Source organism: Sapajus apella, unplaced genomic scaffold (assembly GCF_009761245.1).
Source record: "Sapajus apella isolate SASKATOON/1434 unplaced genomic scaffold, GSC_monkey_1.0 scaffold30, whole genome shotgun sequence".
NCBI classification, from domain to species: domain Eukaryota; kingdom Metazoa; phylum Chordata; class Mammalia; order Primates; family Cebidae; genus Sapajus; species Sapajus apella.
The window spans coordinates 7,676,352-7,698,754 of NW_022436970.1; the positions used below are offsets into that span (position 1 = coordinate 7,676,352).

General features: G+C 41.8%; 1 protein-coding gene across 3 annotated transcripts in view; it reads right to left on the minus strand.

Moving 5' to 3' along the window:
- RNF152 (ring finger protein 152) overlaps positions 1–22,403 on the minus strand; it is an 80,776-nt gene that overhangs the window by 5,370 nt on the left and 53,003 nt on the right. The window lies entirely within an intron of this gene.

The following is a 22,403-nucleotide window of genomic DNA, read 5'->3' on the forward strand; positions in this document are numbered from 1 at the left end:
AATACTTTGTTCATTTCCAAAAAAAATGAACACCTCCCATAGGTGTAGATGATGCATCCATATTTCACAAAGAGGGAATCTTTTTGTTTCTGTTTTGTACATTTCAGCAAACTCTGGGTCATCCTTCTAAAATATACTGGAGAAACTCTCCTGCTTCCAATAAGTACGTAGCATTTCCTAGAAGTAAATTTCTCTCCTTAGATCGTCTGACCTTTTTTCCTGACTCTACTTACCCACTTGCAAGCCTTAATTGCAAGATTTAGGCAACCTCACAAGCCTAGGTACTTCTGGTAAGTAGCTTGCTCCGTTTACATACATGAGTTAGGATTGTTCTTCTCTCACAGAGATTAAAGTCACACTACAGAAGAAGCATGTGAAGGCATGTTTTATTTTTCCCACCAAGTCATTTGAAGAGAACGAAACAAAAACCCCAAACAACAACAAAACCAGAAGCAGCAGTGAACCTTAAGGCGGGGTGGATCACAAAGGCACACTCATCACAAAGGCATCCCTGACAATTTCCAGTTAGTTTTTTTGTTTCATTACTACTTAGCTTTGCACCAAGTAACACGACTAAAAGCAAGTTCAGTTGACCCTTGAACAACACAGGTTTGAACCACATGGACCCACTCAAGTACAAATTTTTTGAATAGATACCGTCAGCCCTTTCTATGAGTGGATTCTGCATCTATGACCAAATGACATCAAAAATACAGTGTTCTGAGGATGCAAAGCCCCCATATACCAAGGGCTGTCTTTTCATATTCTTGGGTTTTATAGCACCGACTGTGGGCCTTGAGTATTTGCAGATTTTGGTATACATGGGAGTCCTGGAACCAATGCCCTCAGATAGAGGGATGACTGAACCATTAATTCAGTAATTGAAATCAAAATTCTACAGTAAAAGGTTGTCAGGGAGGACCAGCAAGCATTCCTCATTGTAAAAATTAAAAAAAAAAAACAAAACAGTGTTAGCATCCTGGTATGGGGGGAAGCAAAGAAACTTAGTTCAACTTCACTGAAGTTTGGGAACCCCCTCTAATGCTCCACTGGCATTTCAACAAGGCTGCCTTACTCCATTTCCCATTGAAAGCATCCAAATTATGTGTTCCTGGATGGAGCCATGATGATTCTAGAAAGAACGACTCAACCACTATTGCAGAAAAAATTGCTAGTCCTAGAACCCCACCAATACCTAGAGATGGGAGCTAAAGCAAATAGATAAGCTCCTTCACATTTTTCTTAAAAGTGACCCTTCTTTTTTCTAATTTCCTTTGTGAAACTAAGAAAGCACTGCCCCCCCCCACTCCATGATATATAATGTGTTAACAATCAAAATTAAGAATGCAGCAAAAGCCAACCTGGCCAACATGGGGACTCACATTGCAATCCCAGCAATTTGGGAGGCCAAGGAGGGAAAATTGTTTGAAGTCAGGAGTTCGAGACCAGCCTGGGCAACATGGTGAAACCCCATCTCTACAAAAAATACAAAAACTAGCCAGGCATGGTGGCAAGCGCCTCTAGTTCCAGCTACCCAGCAGGCTGAGGTGGGAGTATCGCCTGAGCCTAGGAGGTTGAGGCTGCAGTGAGCCGTGTTTACACCACTGCACTCCAGCCTGGATGACAGAGTGAGACCCTGTCTCAAACAAACAAACAAAAAAAAACAAAAAAAAAAAAAAAAAAAGAAAAAGCAAACCAGTTCAAAGACAAAGATAATCACTGTTAAAAACTAGTAACAATCAAAAGATTAACATACTTTAAATCTGTTAGTTATATTAAAAGCACTTAAGTTACTGAAGGTGAAATACAGTAATGTGGCATTCAGAAAGATCCTCTCAGGATCAACTACATAGCTAATTCACTAATTCAAGAAATATTTATGGAAAATCTGTTATGCACAAAGCACAATGCTAAGTATTGTAGGATATAAATCAGACCCACATTCTACCCAAAAACAAAGTCAGGTAAGAAGGAACACGTGGATATATTTTTTTCTTTCATTCTCGTAGTCATTCAGATTTTCATTGAATATCTACTATGTGTCAAGCACGATGTTTCTTTTTGTCCCTTGTAACTAAGATCTTGTCACTGCCCATAAGAAAGTCTCGGCCTAGCGATGGGAGTGCTGAGTACTTAAACAATTGTAATGTAAATACAAGGTGCCCTAAGGGAGCTGAAGGAATCAGGGGCAGTTTAGTGAAAAATCTGGATTTTGGAATTAGACACATAAAATCAGGGGACAGGCTATTTTCAGGTTATGAAATCAGCATGAGCAAAGGAAAGAAGGTGGGCAATTACAGAATATTTCATATTCTACCTGGGACACTGGCTAGAGGATTGTTTCTAATACTAGAGTAACTTAGAAGACTTCTTTAAGAATTTGATCATTTTAGCCTTTAAGGTCTCTGATACAGATGCCTATTTTTTTTTTTAAGACAGTGTAATGGCGTGATCTCAGCTCACTGCAACCACCACCTCCTGGGTTCAAGGGATTCACTCCCTCAGCCTCCTGAGTAGCTGGGTCTACAGGCATGTGCCACCACGCCTGGCTAATTTTTTATATTTTAGTAGAGATGGGTTTTACCACGTTGGCCGGGATAGTCTCGATCTCTTGACCTCGTGATCTGCCCACCTCAGCCTCCCAAACTGCTGAGGTTATAAGCGTGAGCCATTGCGCCCGGCCACAGATGCCTCTTGAAGAAATAAAACTCTCAAAGAACGTGTAAGCACTCTCCCCAGGCCCAACCAGGAATAGCAGATCCCACAGGGAATGAGGAAATGACATTAGTCAGGCTGAGGCCACAGATTGCGGACCTGGGTTGTGGGCAGCCCCCAGTGCCAGGCCAAGGATTCAGGACTTTAGAGTGAGCAATGGGAAAACACCAGAAAGGTTAAGAGTAGCAGAATGATTCATTGAGGGAAGGCTGGAAAGACCTATTGGGAGGCTATTACAACATTAGGCAAGAGTTAATGAGTAGCTGAAATGAATAGTGGTGATTAGCAGGGAATGATGAGATGTGAGGAGAGGTTCCCAGAATTCCAGCAGGATCTTGCAGGGTATTACAATGAGGATGCACAGGAAAAGAAGCCAAAAATGGAGCCTTGAGAGGAGGGTAGCGTCATTAAGAGAAATGGGGTTCACGAAGAGAAATACAGTGAGTTCTGTTCAGGCCATATTCCATTGCAGGTGCTTGGAAGGTATTTAAGTTATTCAGGAATATTAAAGAGTCAAAGAGAAAGCCGGGCGCAGTGGCTCATGCCTGTAACCTCAGCACTTTGAGAAGCCAAGGCAGGCGGATCACTTGAGGCCAAGAGTTCGAGATCAGACTGGCCAACATAGCGAGACTCTGTTTCTACTAAAAATAAAAAAATTAGCTGGGTGTGGTGGTGCACATCTGTAATCCCAGCTACTCAGGAGGCTGAGACAGGAGAATCGTTTAAACCCGGGAGGCAGAGATTACAGTGAGCCAAGATCATGCCATTGCACTCCAGCCTGGATGACAGAGTGAGAAGTCGTCTCAAAAAAAAAAAAAAAGAGAGAGAGAATCAGAGAAGCTGACTGATTGACTGAGTTGCAGAGGAAAGTCAGGCCAGGACCTACGAGATTGGGTGGCGTCCACAGAGAAGCAAGATAATCCAGAGATAGACAAAATGAAAAGGAGAGAACCCCCTGGGGAGAAGTTGTTCTTAAACCTGGCATAAAGGCCGGGGCAGGAGTAGGAGGAGATCCATCAATGGATCCCAGCACCCAGCAAAAGACTCCGAGCAGCCCACGGTCATAGGGAGTGAGTGCTGAGAAAAGGCCTCGGAGTTTGGTGACTGGGAGGTTGCTATTATTTTTAAGAGTGGGATCAGCAGAGTATGAGGGGTTCAATAGAGTAGGAAAATGGGGTAGAGAGTAGCTGAGAGGGAGGAGAATCTAGACACACTTATTATTTTTTGAACAGAGGAATTTGAGCAAAGAGGAGCCATGAAGGTTAAGTCAAGGTGCTCAAAGCCAGAGGATCTGGTCTGTGCTGCCCACGTGGGGACCACCAGCCACAGGTGCAAGGGGAAGTTAGTATGCAGACAGCTTAGAAAGGGGAAAATGTGTGAGCTGCTGCAGCAGGGACTGAAGAATGGAAGCAGAAACCCCCAAGGTGTTCACAAGTAGGACAAAATTCTTCTTAATTTTATACCCAAGGTAATACATTTTTTTTTCTTAAAACAAAACAAAATCCAGGGTTTGTTGGTGAATCCTGCTCTATCTCTCTTCAGTGTTAAGTGCACACACAGAGATCAGGCGAGAATGCGGTTGACTCTAGGGAGATGTGGCTATGCCTGTGGGGAAGGACCGATCACTTTGAGATACAGGTGGGCAGAAACAACAAAACTGAGGCAGGATATGAAAATTTACAGACTCCTGCAATTTTATGAATTTGGAGAGACTTTTCCTTAACAACTGCACCCAGGACAAACACCCTCAAGGTAAATGAGGGTGGGGACAAAAATGTTTCATAACATCATATCAAAACAGTGACCATTAATTTACATATTAACCTTCTTTCCTTCCATATTACTTACCTTAATTTCTGTATAACAATGTGTGAGGCAGCTTAGCAAAGTGGAAGAACAGAGGTTTGGGCCTCAAAGAACCTTGAGTTCAAAGACTATCTCTGTCACTAACCAGCTGTGACACTGGACCAGTCATTTATTTGCCTTCTCTCTGAGCCTGCTTTCTCCCTGGCCAAGCAGGGATGATGCAGTTGTGGCTGAAGGTCAAATGAGCTCAGGGGATCCACATACTTCCACGCAGTGAAAGGTTCACAGAAGACTGTCTGTTCTCCGCGTCCTCACCACTCAGTATAGTGATCTGTGCTGAGGCACAGATCCACCCAGAGGCACTTCCTGGCTATCAAAGAGCTGCCACTTGGAACAGCTTGGGAGGAGGCTTGCAAGTGTTCTTCCTGGCCCTACCCCAAAATCTGCACACCATGATTTGTCAACAAAAACCAATATGCAATTTTATTCATGAATTTATGTTCCAAGTAATGTTCCCTTAATTTGTGTTAAGCTCCCTTAAAATTAGATTTTCCTATTCAACTTCCAACGCTATCCAAGTAAGTTCTGGGCCTTACAATTCAAGCTGAACACAAAAACAGAATGGGAAAACAGTTCCTCTTTTCCACGCTCAGCCTCTTAAGCCATTCTGACAGCAGCCTCTCTGATTTATGCACCGATTTGTTCTACATGAAGCCACCCTGTTCTGCATTCCAGTTTATTTTCTGGAGGATAATTAGTAATGATGATGATTCGTTAGGTAAAGAGAAGAAAATTTATGAGGCTATGGACCGAAGCTAATGATGAATCATTCTTTCCCCCTTTCATCATAAAGTCTAAAGATGTGAGTCAACTATTGAAGAAAGAATAAAGAATGGTAACAAAGTCCATATAGACCAGAAAAGAAATTCAGAGTTCCCTGTCGAGTGTGTTACAATAAACATATATCAGTGATTACTTTAGGGTAGCGGTCTCCAACCCCCAGGCCACGGACAGGTACCAGTCTATGGCCTGTAAGGAACTAGCTGCCCAGCAGAAGCAGCTGGTGAGCGATCATGACCGCCTGAGCTCTACCTCCCATCAGATCAGCCGTGGCATTAGATTCTCAGAGGAGCACGAACTCTATTGTGAACTTCCCACGTGAGGGATATAGGTTGTCCACGCCTTATGAGAATCTAACGAATGCCTGATGATCTGAGGTGGAACAGTTTCATCCTGAAACCATTGCTCCCCACCCATCCGTCCTGTGGACATATTGTCTTCCACAAAACCGATCTCTGGCGCCAAAAAGGTTGGGGGCTGCTGCTTCAGAGACCTGCGTTTGGCGTTGTTTTCCTTACAGGAAGAGCAAGAAGTGATGTTCCGATAAAATACGCATTATGTTTTAAAAGGAAACAGTACTTCGGCAGAATGCATAAGAACAAGTATATAAGAAAATACATGAGAACAATTTTTAAATGTCACTACAATTTATTTGAAAAAAACTTTAAGTCAAGATCAAAGAGAAAAACAGACCACAAAGAAAATAGTGGCTCAGGGAAGGTATTCTCAAAAAACACATGGCTCCCAAGATAGAACTTATTTCAAACATATCTTCATAAAACTGTACATAGTTAAATGACTAATATCAATTGAACAATCTATAGACAAACAAATGGGGTGTTTGTGTTGTTGTTATTTTGAGGCCATAGATATTTGGTGCTTTTGGAGGTCCTTACAATAACAATGTATTTTTACAAAATAAAAATTTCTTTTTAAAAACTGTACATAATTTTATGAATCTTTTGAAAAGCCATGGGTGTGGCAAAGTGCACCCTATAATTTGGTAAGTGGTAAAATAGCAAAGATCTCCAACACTGAATTTTTACAATCGCAGTTGGTTTTAGAATTCCAGGCATATGAGCCCAAGGATAAAACAGCCAGCGAAGTAGATAATCCAGATAGTTTTACTCTGCTTACACTCTTAAGAATCTTCATATGTTCTGCGACAGTGGGATTAATTATGAAGCCTCTCTGTGGAACTGTGGCCTGAACTGATATTGATTATATCTGGCTGACCTTGAATTGTTCCATTTGATAGTCTCTATGAGAACCTTCAATTCAGCACTTGTGTTGAGAAAAAACTCAAATGCAGAAACTAATGCGCACTACATTGCTTTTCCTTTCCTGTTGAAATAGCACATCTTTCTGAGACAGGCCATCTACTTAAATCTTCAACAAAATATTAATATTTGAAACCGGATTAAACAAAATAATCACAATTCCATTTCATCTGGCATTTCAGCTGGCTTGCCAGCCACTCAGTTATATTGGATCTTAGCAAACACTCCAATTAGTGGCAAGGATGGGTATGCCCAGTGACAGATTTTTATCCTCTGGTAGCAAAGAGCAATCCTTTCAGAACACAACTGCTGCATACATGTGTAGTCCAATTGATGTAACTACAGTCGTTGTCTTAATGGAGCAGGACTTTGACAAATCTCAACTGAGAATTCCATTGGCTCAAGCCATAACATTTCCACAGTTTCTTTCTATGAGCATCCTGGTTTGCTGTATTTGATGAAGCAAAGAATCCAGAAAGTGAAAACTGTCATTTAAACATGTTGTTTTCATTTTGTTTTGTTTGTTTTCACCCAGGATGAAATGCAGTGACGCAATCCCGGCTCACCACAACCTCCACTTCCTGGGTTCAAGCAATTCTCCTGCCTCAGCCTCCTGAGTAACTGGGACTACAGGTGTGTATCACAACATCTGGCTAATTTTTTTTTTTGTATTTTTAGTAGAGATGGGGTTTCGCCATGTTGACCAGGCCGGTCTCAAACTCCTGACCTCAAGTGATCTGCCCGTCTCAGCTTCCCACAGTGCTGGGATTATAGGCATGGGCCACCACGCCAGCCCTTTGTTTATTTAAACATCTTAAATTTAATTGTAGTTATTTAAACATCTTAAGTAACCAAAGGAATAGGGCAGGGGATGCTGACAGTGCTAGCGGGCATCTGGCCGAGGTGGCAGAAGCAAGCAGGGTGGGACAGAGAGGATAACTGTGGTTGAAATGGATGAAAGCAGCTCACCATCTAGACGGCCAAGGTCACCCCAGGGACTCAACACACAACTGAAGGCCTGGCCCTGCCAGCACAGCCCACTGGGACAACTGTGGGCCCAATTGTCCTGGCTTGTCCTCAGTTATATTGGATCTAGGTGCTGTCCCTGTCTGGATGTGCCATAGAGGCAAGGGCATGCTATGCCAGGGGGCTCTGGTAGGGCACGTGCCAATTCTGTCACTGCAAAACTCAACTAACCAAGCGTCATAGTCACCAGAGAGTACTTACCCAGCCCCAGGTGCATTTCATTTAAGTCAAGTTAATAAACGATGAATAAATTTGACCTCTCCACAGTTCGGTGATGCATATTTAAAATCAAAGTATATTGGAATCAAGACATTTTTAAGAATTAAAGCCACATGTCAGTATTGCAATGAGTGATGATGACTGCTGGTTTTTGTTTGGATATCTGCCAATCATTACTATTTGGAATGAGGAGATAAGAATTCTAGCTTTTATTCTGTACTTACAAAGATAGGTTACCTTAAGCAAATAACCTCTAGATGAGCCTCCTATTTCCTCCCCTGAAAAATTTGGACACTGGACTAGACAGTCCCCTAAAGTACCTTCTAGTAAAAATATTCTATGACCTAAATAACTGCTGAAAACACTGCTAGGTTTCCAACCGCATGACAGTACTGCCAGGCTGCTTGTTCTATGCTTCTCATGCCTGACAGATCACTTACAAATATTATGTAAGTGATCCGGCATAAATCTGGCAAGAATGCACATGTATGTGAGATGGGGGAGGGGGCATCTAAATTACTTACACAGAAAGCAACTTAGAAAGTTCTCCCTTTATGCCTTCAACTTAATGAATGCATCGAGCTAGAGCTCACACCCTAACAGAAAAAGCTACAACTTCAATTTTTTTTTTTTTTTTTTTTAGCAACTATCAATAGAAAAACTCCTCCAAGTCTAATCAGTATCCTTTCCAGATCAAGAAAGATATTCGTATTACCCAAACTTGTTACCGGATGAAGAGGGTCCCAGCTCTACCTTGAAAAGAAGCTGCACAGCTTTCTGGCTTGTGCAGGAAGCCAAGGTCAACTCCAGCATTCATCAAACACACGGCTTTACCTTCGTTTGCTCTGATCACTGAGTGACAGTCAAGAAAAAGTTGCTCATGGTCATTAAGGCAGGGAAGAGCTAGAAATGACTGTCAGGAGATCCCCAGGCTCCCTGGAAAGAGAGAGTGATAAAAGATGCCGACGGACAGACAGACAGGCAGGCAGGCAGAGCAAATAAAGATGATCAATTACCCTGATGGCTGTAATTCTGAATAGAGTTGAAATAACTGACAAATCAAGCACACAGGTAAAACCAATGAGATGGAAAAACAAAAATCCCACTAAGTCTCAACAGCAGCCGGACAGTACAAAGCATATAGTGGTAGGTAAGCAGATATTTATTGTGAACTCACCTTAGGTACTATTCAAGGCACTGGGGGTGCCATGGCAAACAAGAGTCCTACCCTCAAGGAGCCTGGATGTACAACCAGAAGGAAAGAACCATATAAAGAGAATCATGGGAAAGAGAAGTATAGACAGAGGACTGGAATGAAACTCTTCTTCAACTGAGCATGTATATCCAATTGATCACATAGAGGGATTAAGCAGAACTACTAAACAGAACTATCATTGCCTCTCAGAGCCAGAAAGGACATTTGGACTTAAGGAGCCAACAGTCTGGCCCACTGTTCTTTCCACTCCAGAGATACTGGAGAGAGATGAAAACTCAGGCGAAGGACAGTGACACTTCCTCTATTTGATTAAGCATCACAACGGTCCCTGTCAGCATCATACAGGCAGGCTCCAACCACAGACCTCAAGAGATGCAAGATATTAAGATGGTAACTTAAGGTCTGGAGACAGCTGCAGACCAGGGAAGCAGGCAAAGTCATCACTGGAGGTTAAGGGTTTGAGGACTGGGGGGTATGCATTAGGGCTGCAAGGGCCTCCAAGTAGACAAGCTCCCTTGGAGAGCAAAGGCCTCTCTCTGCTACAGGCCTCCAGGGCCCCTACTCTTTATGTTCAAGATAACAGGGCCCCCAAAGGCCCAGAGAAACTTCCCATGTACAAATTCACATTTTAATAAAATGAAATACACAGTTTCCCTACTCCTAATTTTTTTTTTTTTACCAATCACAAATTCCAGAACAAATTGAAACCTTAAGTCAACCTGTTGTTTTTTTTAAATATTTTCCCTCATATTTTATTTATGTCAGGGACCCACAACCTTTTCCTGGAAAGAGGCAGGTAGTATACCCAGCTTCTAGCTTTGCGGACCCTACAGTCTCTTTCACAGATACTCAACTCTGCCATCAAAGTGTGAAAGCAGTCATAGACAGTATCTCAAGGAATGGGCAAGGCTATGTTCTGTGGGGACCCACTGGAAACCCCAGAGTTGGTATAAAGACTATTTTAAGCTGAAGGCATTTGAGACTCATACATGCAGAAAGACTTGTGAAGCATCCCTTATCAGAATAAAAGCAGAAACTTCTGAGAAATGAGAACTGCCATAAACAAAGATAAACCCACATAAATCCCCTCTCCAGGGTAGTTTCATGACCACAAAGAGGACAGAAAGACGACTCACACACGCAAACACACGCCTTATCACAAACACTCTTATCTCCCGATTGAACTCCTAAAAATCCATTTGCCTTTCACAAAGATACCTATTTGTTCTTCCCATGGTGGCCTTTCCCAGCCCCTCCCTTTCCCTGGCTAAGTTAGGTATGTAATCCTTAAATTCATTTGGGCACATGTTGTATGCATACATAAACGTTTTCTCCTCTTAACATGTTTTTGGTGACTTCCATTTGCATGCCCCTGACACTGAACCTAAAGCAAGAACTTTTCCTCCCAACAGTTTGAATAAAACTGCATTTACAAAAACAGGCTATTATTTGTTGACCTCAGATCTGTATCATTTCCTATTAGCCCTTCCCTGAATCTCTCAAATTTAGTATATTACTCTGGAGACACCTACCTCGAAATCAGCTTGTTGCTCTAACAGTAGTTACCTGAGTTTTCTGTCAAGCTCCAGAATGCAAAATGTTTTCAAAATTATTGTGTATTCTATTTTGGAGATAGGCCTACAGATGTAACTTTGTTTTTAAATAACTGTTTCCAGACAACCAGAAAGAGCTGAGCAAAGAACATAAACAATAGCCATCATTTGCCATTAGTGACAGCATATAGGAAGGGGTCCTAACGTTCTTTATCCTTTGAAATATGGATCTATTATTTCAACACTATGGGCAATGATACCAGAAGTCATCACGATAGCTCCAAGTTAAAGGTAACTCCTTATCTGATGGAACTTCACAAAGACATGATGATAAATTCCTCCTTAGAGTCTGAACTTTGGCCATAATCCCTGTGTTCCTTTGCATAGCCATAGCAGGCCACAAAGTAGCTGAATAAATTTCAATTTGGCCGGTTAATCTCCCGCTCCACAGCAGTATCGTATGGTGGTTCACCTTGACCATCAAGAAGGGACACTGAATAAACTCCCCAAACACATTCAGCATTCCTTCAAAGTACTAAAGAACATATATGATTTATGACAAGTAGAGCTTTATTAATTTGAGGTACCCTAAGGCTGGAAGGAGAAGGAGGGAGGGCAAATCTTGGCTCAATGAAAAACGCAAAAACCTACCTAATTGTTAAGACCCATTTACTTTCACACATTAAAAAATATATATTTCTTTAAATTTCCTCAAATTACCCAAAGAACATTCTATATTAACATTTGAAAAGAATGGTAAAGTAAAAGCCCAGTCAGTTTTATAGATATCTCTTTAAATAAGTCTATTCAAAAGCCATTCATAACATTATTTTCTTTGAGCAGAGTGTTTATTGCTGCAATTTCTCTACCTACCCTCAATATTGATGATTCATCGCACGAATTAAGCCTTACACTGAAGTTGCAAAGAATTCCTAAAGGCATTGGTACTAAAATTAAGCACTACAGGGAGTCAGCTGTCAGTCTGCTCATTACTTCTGCTTTTTCTTACTTCCAGCTGCAGTAACTCAATGAGAGCTGATTTTCCATTTAGGCAAGGTAAGAAGGAAAGAAAAAAGTACAAACCTTGAAACTAGATATGGAACAGCTCTGCAATCCAGCACCATCCATCACTAATCCATCTTTTCTAACCCCGTGAAAAATCCAGATTTCTCCTCTTGCCTTTTTAAATTTATTTTGAAGTCAACTTTCAGGCAAAGTGTATCAGCAATAAAATGCACATATTTTCAGTGTACAGCTCAACCAGTTTTGACAAATGTACTCACCTGTGTAACCACTATGCCAATCAAGATATTTCCGCCACCCTAAAAGGTTTCCTTGTGCCTCGTGCAGCTCATCCATCTGCCCCTATCTCTGCCACTAATGGACAGTGCTCTGCCTTCCAGATAATTTGAATGTGTTTTTCCTATCTTCCTTTCTTTTATATGAGATGGGTTCTTGCTATGCTGCCCAAGCTAGGGTGCAGTGACTATTCACAAGCATGATCATAGCTCATTGCGTCCTTGAACTCCTGGTCTCAAGCAATCTTCCTGCCTTAGCCTCCCGAGTAGCTGGGACTACAGATGCACGCCACCATGCCCAGCTACTTTTCCAAAAAGTTTTTTTTTGTAGAGATGGGATCTTGTCATGTTGCCCAGGCTGGAGTGCAGTGACACAATCATAGCTCACTGTAGCCACCAACTCCTGGCCTCAAGTGGTCCTTCCACCCCAGCCTCCAGAGTAGCTGGGACTACAGGTGTACAACACTGCACTGGCAATTTTGTATATATAAAACCCAATCCGTAGGTATTGGTTTAGAAAAATAAAGTGGTAATATTCTCAGTGTACTTTAGTGTGTTTTTAGAAACAAAGTTTTTATCTAACTTCATATTCATATTTCCCAAAGAAAGCCCTAGAGTAACAAATAACTACTATTAATTCAGGCACATTCAAATATATACTGAGTATAAGGGGAATCTAAAGAGAAAAAGATAGGGCCCTCTGCTGCTAAAGCCAGTGGAGAATACAGAGAGCCACGCCAGACATGAAGAAACTGCAGTCGTGTGATTGATCTGGGCTTCGTGCGGGATTACCAGGTGGAACTGGAAGAAGAACCTATGTGCGTCTTGGCAGCCAGGAAGGATATTTCAAGAAAAAGCACCATTTCAATTTCAAGGTTGGGGACTCAGCAGACACAAAGGCACTGAGACCAAGACGAGGGGAGGCAGTGCCCAGGGTGGTTACGGACGGACGGGGACCAGAGCCTGGGACCTCAGTAAGTGACTCAAATCCCCCTGCATAGACTAATGCAATGTGAAGATGGCCATGTTGAGCATGTAGAGCAGCACACGGCAGGTGGTTTGGCTCTTCTCATAGCCAATATCACTGTAAGGGGAGGCGGGAAGGAGACGAAGGACATGGCCTGGAGGCCGGGCACGCTCAGCGGGTGTGCAGTGTGACAGTCCTCACGATGACTAATCAGCCCGGCTGAAGGAGGCACAGATCCAGAAACGGGGTTAAGGCCCACTCTGCTGGCCCCAGCGCTCTAAAGCAGGGGTGGTCCCAAGGACCAGAGTGGCTGTCCCTGCAGCCGGGATGGGCCAGGTCACTAGGGGGCAGCAGAAGCAGAGAGCAAAACCAGGCCCAGGGAGAGAGGGAGGGAGAGGGAGGAATGGGGAGGTGGGGGAGGTGAGGGAAGTGGGGAGGGGGAAGGGGGGAGGTTGGGGGAGAAAGAGAGAAAGAGAGAGAGCCAGTGCAGGGTGGGTGAAGGGGAGTGAAGAGGGAAGCACCAGGAGGTGAGCGAGAAGGGGCAGGATGTCATCCAAACCCTTCTCCTCCTCTTCCAACCCAAATCCAGTGGTGCCGACAAAGTTCAGGCCTCCAGGAGGAGCTGGAAGCAGGAATTGTGAAGACGTCAGGGGGACAAGTATAACCCTTATAACTGTGTTATTATTGCTATTAAAGTTCTTATTAGTCATTCGAAAGTGTAAAATTCAGTGGATTTAAGTCACCATCATGTGTAGCCATCATCTCCATCTATTTCCAGAGCGTTTCTTGGTGTTTTCTTTTTCTTTTCTTTTTTTTTTTTTTTTTTTTTTTGAGACTGAGTCTCACTCCGCTGCTCAGGCTGGAGTGCAGTGGTTCAATCTCGGCTCACTGCAACCTCCGCTTCCCGAGTTCCAGCGATTCTCCTGACTCAGAGTCCCGAGTAGCTGGGACTACAGGCAAACGCCACCACACCCAGCTAATGTTTTTACATTTAGTAGATGTGGGGTCTCACCATTTGACCAGGCTGATCTCAGACACCTGACCTCAAGTTATCCACCCACCTCAGCCTCCAAAGTGCTGGGATTACAGGTATGAGCCACCTCATCCAGCCCTTTCCAGAGCTTTTTATCAACCCAGACAGAACTCCATGCTTATTCAACAACAGCTCCCCATTTCTCCCGCCCCCAGCCCCTGCTAACCTGTCACCTTTCTGGCTCTACGAATTACCTGTTCCAGGTACCTCATAAGAGTGGTGGGGTCGTACAATATTTGTCCTTCAACCACTGTCCTAATATTTGTCTGGTGTATTTCACTAAGCATGTTTTCAAGGTCCAGCCGTGTGGTAACATGTATTGGAATTTCCTTTTTATGGCTGAGTAATACTCAATTGTGCATTGGTTTTTCTTTTTAAGCCACTCTGGCGGCAGAGTGAGACATGAATTGGCAGGGGCTGAACTAAAAGGGAGGGGGCAAGGCTGGAATGAAGGTGGGGATGAAGGAGGAGGAAGGGGGCTTGGAGATCGGCTGGAAGTACAGAGCTGAGAGCGAGGGAGAAGCACAGGAAAGATCCCCGATTTCTCAGTGGGGCAACTGGATGGAGAGGGCATTTTTGAGGGGCACGGCTGTGACAAAGTTCAGCAAGGAGAGTGGTGTCTGAAGCTCACAGAGATGGCCAACACTCTCCTGAATCTTGAGATTTTATAACTAACAAAGTCCTGACTGCTATGTGTAATTTAGACAACTATTGGGAAACTAGATTTACCACATGATTTTATTTATATGAAGTTATATTTTACCAGGTCTATTATTAGACAATAAAGAAATTGGTATTTCCATTAATAAGCCTTCTAGAAAGAAGCAAAGGAGGCAGAAGAGACTATGACTCACAAATATTTATGTGTACAGAGATTAAACCTTAACGGCACTTCAATTCTTCTCATCTCTGAAAAGCTGCAGCTAAGTACTTATAAGGTTTCTATGCACCAGGCTGGAGCTGGTCTGCAGGTCCTCAGATCGCCACTGTCTCTAGTCCACAGCCACTTCTCGCCTTGTAAATCCCTCCCTTTCTAAACCCTGGGCTGTGATTACAGAATCAGCTCCGGGAAATGCTCAGATTCATCATCCCTTTTACTAATTATTTAGCTTGAGCTCCTTCCTCCACTCTAAATGGACACATTTTACAGACTAATGAAGCTTGCCCAGCACGGTACATGGCACACACTGGGCACCAATTTATTCAATAACGCCAGGGTGAAAATGCATCCTGCTCTCACTCACTCCCTCATTATCTCCATAACAAGAATATTCAACTTTCTAAGGAGCCAGGAACTGAAATGTGAGGTTATGGATTATTCACACTTTTATATCCAAGACCGCACACAAAGTATTTAAGAGGTAAGAAAAAAATAACCACTTTAGAACACAATGCTCACCTCCTACTGTCACTAAATACCCTCAAAGCAAAACAAACAAAAAATCACTGTAAATACAATTTCTATGTTGGATAGAAATCAATAATTCATTTAATCAAAAATTTTAAATGTTAACAACTTCTATTAAAAAAATGTGTCCTGTCAAATGGTAAAACTTAAAGTCCTGTCATCAATAAGAAACAATTTACTTTCAGAGCATTTTTTTTTTCTTTTTTCTTTTTTTTTTTTTTTTTGAGACGGAGTTTCACTCATGTTACCCAGGCTGGGGTGCAATGGCGCTATCTCGGCTCACCGCAACCTCCGCCTCCTGGGTTCAGGCAATTCTCCTGCCTCAGCCTCCTCAGTAGCTGGGATTACAGGCACGCGCCACCATGTTGACCAGGATGGTCTCGATCTCTTGACCTCGTGATCCACCCGCCTCAGCCTCCCAAAGTGCTGGGATTACAGGCTTGAGCCACCGCGCCTGGCTTCAGAGCATTTTTTAAAATTATGTAAGCTATTTCAAATGTGACTAATATTCTAAATATAGTATTTTGTGTGCATGTGTGTGTGTGTAGGAGTGTGTGTGCCACGATCTGTAATTATACTCACACATATAGCCCAAATAAAATCCAATTCTTTTTCTTGAAACTAAGAGAGACAGTCCCTAAGCCTTGAACTGGTTTTGTTAGAGTCGTTGCAATTGTCCTTCATGACATCAAATGTATTCAGTTTTCGGGGAAGTAAAATATTCAAGTCATATTTGTGAGCTGTTGGGAGCCATTAAACATTTGAATTAATCGTGATCGACACTTAATAGTAATTTCTACCAAGGCAAAAGGATATGTTTTTGACTGGGGTGAATTCATTCTAAAGCATTTCAGATGTACGCAGTAGGAAAGTCTGTGCTGCTGTTATTCATAGTATATGGATTTTCAGTTTTGTTTTAAGTGCACATGTATATATATGTACTGCTTAACTAAAACTACTTTAAAAATAAAAATGTCTATTTTTACAATACAAGATTTTATTTGTCTTAAGCTAGTCATTTTAGTTAAAGTAATTAAGTTCCATTTGGTAAAAACTGCTATCCTAATTCAGTAAGACAAAAATATTTCCCAAATAGTCATGCATACCCTGTAGAATTAAGCCTGTTTAATCCACAAATAACTTCTTGAGTTTCGGCTTTCATTTCCTTTATGAAAAAAATTCTCAATAAGTTATCTTTCTGAGAATAGTCACAAAAAGTATTTAAAATCAATAAGTTAGTATTTTTTAATTACCTGAATTCTACCTATGAATTTAAAAAACAGCCTAATTTAACAGGCATGCATTTTACAAGCTGAAAATCATTAAAAGAGTCTTCTGGGCCAGAAAATAAAATTGACAGGATTTTAAAAGCCACCCTGTGTTTAGAGCCCACCTGTATTATTAGGTCTTCCCAAATAAAAAAAAAAAATACATGCTTTCAATAACCAAATACTACTTAGATGATAATACATCTTGCCAGGCGGCATATCATGACCTTCACACCACACAGAGCTATTGCTACAGCTTCTGCCAGTGTGTTCCCATTTTATGAGTACCTATAACATGGAAAGCCTCTATCTGCTTAATTCAACATAGTTATCGAAACAGAAGAAATGGTAAGGCATATATTAACTCAGTCACCGTTCCAGTTAAGCGATGGCAGCATGCTTTGTTCCATTCCTCAGCCTGCGTCTCTCCTAAAATTCACTGACTTCTACCAACAGAGAAAAGTATTATTTCCTTGCTTTATGCATATTCCGATACTTTTCCTGGAGATGTAGCAATACTCGGAGTAAAACAACAAATACAGATTTAAATGAAGATAGATTTCTCACAAATCATTAGCTGATGTAGGTCGCAAGAATCAGATTAAATTGGTTTATTGAGACAGCCAGTCTATTTCAGAAAATAATTCTCTAACTCATGCTCTCAAGTTATTGAGTAACTTAAAATAAAACAGGGTCAAATTTAACCTACATTAGAAAGAGGGTGGAGGCAGCAAAGATTCAAAGAAATCAGAATTTAAGGTGATTCACGATGCCCCACTGCTATAGCTGCAAATCCAATTCCGGCTTCCACCAAGAACTCCTGTCCTTCAAATGATTGTTTTAATTGTTGAAACTCCTCTGTGTTTCCCTCTAATGGAATATCAATGAAACCACAGAACCACAGACACACACAAACACGATTTCCTGAGGAAGTGATTCTAGGGCTAACACAGCTGAACACGAGGGACGTCTGTTAGTCTCATCTGTTTTTCTTTAGCTGATGGGAGATACTACAAGAGCTCTCAGGGCCAAAGGGCCTATGCATTTTAAAAATGTCATTCATCCCTGAAGCTGGATTATAATAAGCAGATAAAGAGACAAAAGCACTGTGACAACAATTTGAAGAGATTTTTCTTTCTGTCCGTAAATCTAGAATGGGGTAATATATCACCCAGGTGACCTCTCTCAATTATGACTACTTTCATAATCTGATTGCCATTTGGGCTTTTTTTTAAAAAAAATGTTTTATCCACCAGATAAAATATCAGATCTGCTAAGAACATCAACTCCTTTAATTATGTGCGGTTAGCAAAAATCTAATGCAAAACTGCTTTTTTCCACAAATCAGCAAGTTGTCATTCACTCAACCATCCATGCAATGCTTTATTGAGCACCTACTATGCACCAGACACTGGGGCAAAAGATGTGGCCCATGGTTAGTTGTCCAGTCTTATTTTCGTCACGTTCTGGCTTGAATCCCAGACTCCAGCCGCTCTGAGTCACTTGCATGTCTCTGAAAGCAACGTGCCTCTCTCATCCCTAAGCTGCTCTTTCTCTCAGTTCAGGATGCTGTCCTTTTGGCATGGAACCAAACAAGAGCAGGACAGCATCCCGAGCTAAGAGAAAGAACGGCTTAGGGATGGGAGAGGCACGTTGCTTTCAGCCCAAATGTCTATCACGTCCTCCAAGAAATCTTCCGGTTCCCCTCCAGCTGGGTTAGACACCATTTCTATGTTCTCTTAGGACCCCTTTCTAGAATGATCATATTCTGTGTTCTTGTGTCTCCCACACTGAAAAGTGAGTTCCTTAAAGGGCAGTAACCTACACACACACAGCATCTAGTCAACTGACAGGCTTTATTGACCTTTATTTACCTTCATCTCCCTTAGCTACAAAGAAGACTCCAAGGACAGGGATCTGGTCTGTCTTGTACTCTTTCTTCAGTACCTAGGCAATGACTGGAACTCAGTAAGTGCTCAATAAATGCTTGTAGGGGGGTAAAAAACTAACTAAAATTAGGCCATTTAAAAAAAAAATTATATATACCTGGCCACCAGTATTTGCAGGGAATTCAGAAATCATGAGTATAATAAGATTCATATATTACCAGTATGATTTTATTATATCTCCTCGCAGAACAGTAAGTTAGTCAAAAGAAGGAGTTACTAGGTAGGTAACTAAACTTAGATGTTAAACTAGTACTTCTACAAAACAATCTGAGTCCATGCTTCATAATGTCCATTGAAAACCTGACAAATCGGCGTCTGGGGGTAAGGTCTCAACGCAAAGATCTGCAAAAAGGCAAGGTTCCCTGGATGATTCCTGTGTCAACTGAGGGTTGAGAGGCATTGACAGCTCCTCACTAACTAAAAAGAGCTCTAACAATCTGCCTCTAAACAAGCACTCTCAAACATTGCTAAATGGGAGAACAAAATGGTAGCAGGGGAATATGGCATTACCTGATAAAGCTACATATGATTTAACTTTTGACCCAGCAATTCCATTTCTGAAAATACCCCTCCATAGTACAAAATACCATATTTACAATGTAATTCCTTTGCATCATTCTAGGGCTAACATAATTTCACCATTATTTGCAATAGGAAAAAAATCTAAATTCCTATCCACAGGAATCTGATTAAACAGGAACTCTGCTAGACACTTTGTCTGACGGAGTATGTGTTTGTAAAAAAAAAGAATGAGAAAGATGTTTATGAATGGTTTTGGAATAGGAGCCAGATTATATTGTTAAGTGGAAGAGTTCACCTTATTTCAAGGTGAAATTTTTTTTATTTTTACAAAAATAAACACAGAAAGGACAAATCAATTAAGGGAAAGGGTCACAGTCTCTCCATATTTCTGCATATTTTACATTGTTCAAAATAATTTTTTAAATTACTATAGATTAAATTACTATATATTATCTGCATCCCTGTATCACAAAATCCCTCATCCAGATCTCCATTCCACCTGCTCAGTTGTTCCTTTTATTTCTAAGATTCTTGACAGGAGAAAGCCTCAAAACAGGGATAGCAAGACTCCTGTACTTCTAGAAAAGCTGCCAGCAGCCCTTTAAACAACTTGTGTGAGGATCCACAAAAATAAAGCTTCCTAACTTAGTGCTGTTCTTGATATAATTTCTATTTTCCACAAAGTGTCTAGCAGAGTTCCTGGCTCACAGCAACCAAATGCGCTCTTTCCTTCAGACTTCACAGGGATGGCCCACAAGGTCCAGGGATCTGGTCCCAACAAAACCCAGGCCACATTTCCCTCCCTCCTGTCATCACCAAGGCTCCACACCCTCTCCAACCTCTGATTCCTCACCTCTGCGCCAGTCTTTGAAGAAACACACACGATTCCTTTGACTTGAAGGCTTCCCGCCCCCACATAAAAAGGTAGAGGTTCCTTCCCTCCCAGATCCTCAGCCCTTTATCAGTACCTATTAAACAATTCCCATGCTGCATTATAATCACTTGTTCATTTGCCTTTCTCAACCCCACCAGACTTTGTTTCCTCTAGAGCAAGAAACACATGTTCGTTATCTTTGTAAAACACAGCATCCAAAGCACACACTAGGCATTCATATCCTTTGGTGAATTGAATTAATATGAAACACAAACAATCCTAATTCAATTTCAGACTCCTCTTTTGGCTTTTCATTTACTTTGGCATGTTCAAGGCACCAAAGTAGCAATCACAAAAGACTCCAGAGATCAGCCTTGTAACCAGATTCAGAGGAGTCGGACTTACATCCGCCCATTTTGGATCTGCAATTCCGGCCAGCCAGATTTTCATTAGCATTAGCAGAAATGAATCTCAAAGAACCAAGATTCCATGAAATGGACCTCAGTGTGAGCTTAAACCAACCTCCTTTTCTAGAATGAACTGTCATCATCCCTCTGAAGTCTCTGGCAGCCCCCCAACTTGGTCCCAGAGCATCTATAGATAGCCACAGATGGTCCCCAGACAGCACTTACATTCACAGCCAGGAAGAGAAGGAAGTTTATCAGGATGGCACCAGAGGACCGACAAAGGTTGATGGCGCCTCCCTCTGCTGTTAAAAGTGTGACTGAGGCCTGGCTTTCACCTCCACGTTCAGATCTACCAAAGTCTTAACTCAGCGTTTTCTCATGACTTGACTCCTTGACACCTTCCTTTTGTCGGCTGATGCTTTGACCCTAAACTGGCTACAAAACCACCTGCCCTCTCCTCCTCCTTGTCTCTGATGGAACCTACTTCTCTGCCAACAATATTAGCAACTGCCCATTCAGTCTCACCTTCCTTACATTCTCCGATCCAAGATGAACTTTGCCGTCATCTTCTACAACTTCAATAAACACAATGTTCACCCATCAGATCCCACTTTGTGGCCAAAAAAAAAAGTACTATTAACTTTCCCTCCTTGAATGATTTGATAGTAAGCTGCAGGCCTGAGGCCCCATTATCCCCATATGCTCAAAGTATTATCTGCATAACTCCAGTACAGTCATTGAAATCAGGACATCTACTTTGGTACAGTACCATGGTCCCCATCCACATTTCACCCAATGTTCCTCCAATAATGCAAAGGGATAGATCCTAAGATCACAGGTTGCATTTACTTGTCATAATCCTTTAGTCTTGCTCAATCCACAACAGTTCCTAGTCTTTCCCAGCCTTTCATAACATTGAAGTGTTAAAGATTTCTAGCAGTTATTAATATTTCATAGAATATCCCTCAATTTGGGTTCATGTTTTCTCATGAAGGGATTCAGGTTTTACTTTGGTTTGTTTTTGTTTTGGAGGAGAGGAGCTATTACAGAAGCAATGCTATAATGTTCTCATTCCATCCTAACAGGTGACTGTGTTGTAGTAACTTTGATCACGTGTGCCTCCTTGGATTCTCCTCTCTTTACATTTAAGAAGTATTTGTAGAGCAATACCCTGAGCTATGTAAATATCCTATTCTTCATCAAACTTTTGCCCACTAATGTATCATTCCTAAAACTGTCTTGCCTAAATTAATTATAACCATAATAATTGTCAAATGATTTTTGAAACCCCATCCTTTCTTCTACATTTATTAGTTGGCATTCTAGTGAAGGTAGAATATTTTCACTTATTTCCTATATATTTCAGTGATATGGGGTCACAGATTTCGTATTATTCAGTGAGTTATGATCGATTATACTATCTTTATTCTGATGCTGAAACTGCCCCAGGTTTTAGGTTTCAGGCCAAGAGCAACCACCTCCAAGCTGGCTTTTGTGCACTTTTGATATGTCCCCATAATTCTTTGAACACTGCCTTACTTTGGGCTACGAAAAAATATTTCAGGCTCATCTTGTATCTCCCCAGCCCCAGGCCCAGATTCAGCCATTTCTCGGCAGCCCTGGCTCCTTTTAGTGAAAAAATGTTAGTTAGAAACCAAGGCCTGGGTAACAGGTGTGCTCACTGCCATTGGGCATCACTGCTCCCATGCCTGCCCACGGGCACAGCTAGAATACATGTAACCTAAAGGCCCAAAGGAGCTTATTTGCTCTTTCCCCCATGTGAGAACACAGCAAGAAAATACTATATATGACCAGGAAATGGGCTCTTACCAGACACGGAATCTGCTAGTATCTTGATCCTGGATTTCCCAGCCTCCAGAACTGTAAGAAATAAGTTTCTGTTGTTTATACGCCACCCAGTCTATCATATTTTGCTGTAACAGCCTGATTGGACCACAGTGTCCAAAGTCTTGCTTCCATGAAGCAGGCAAGCCTCAACATTTGCAAAATCTCCTAGGATCC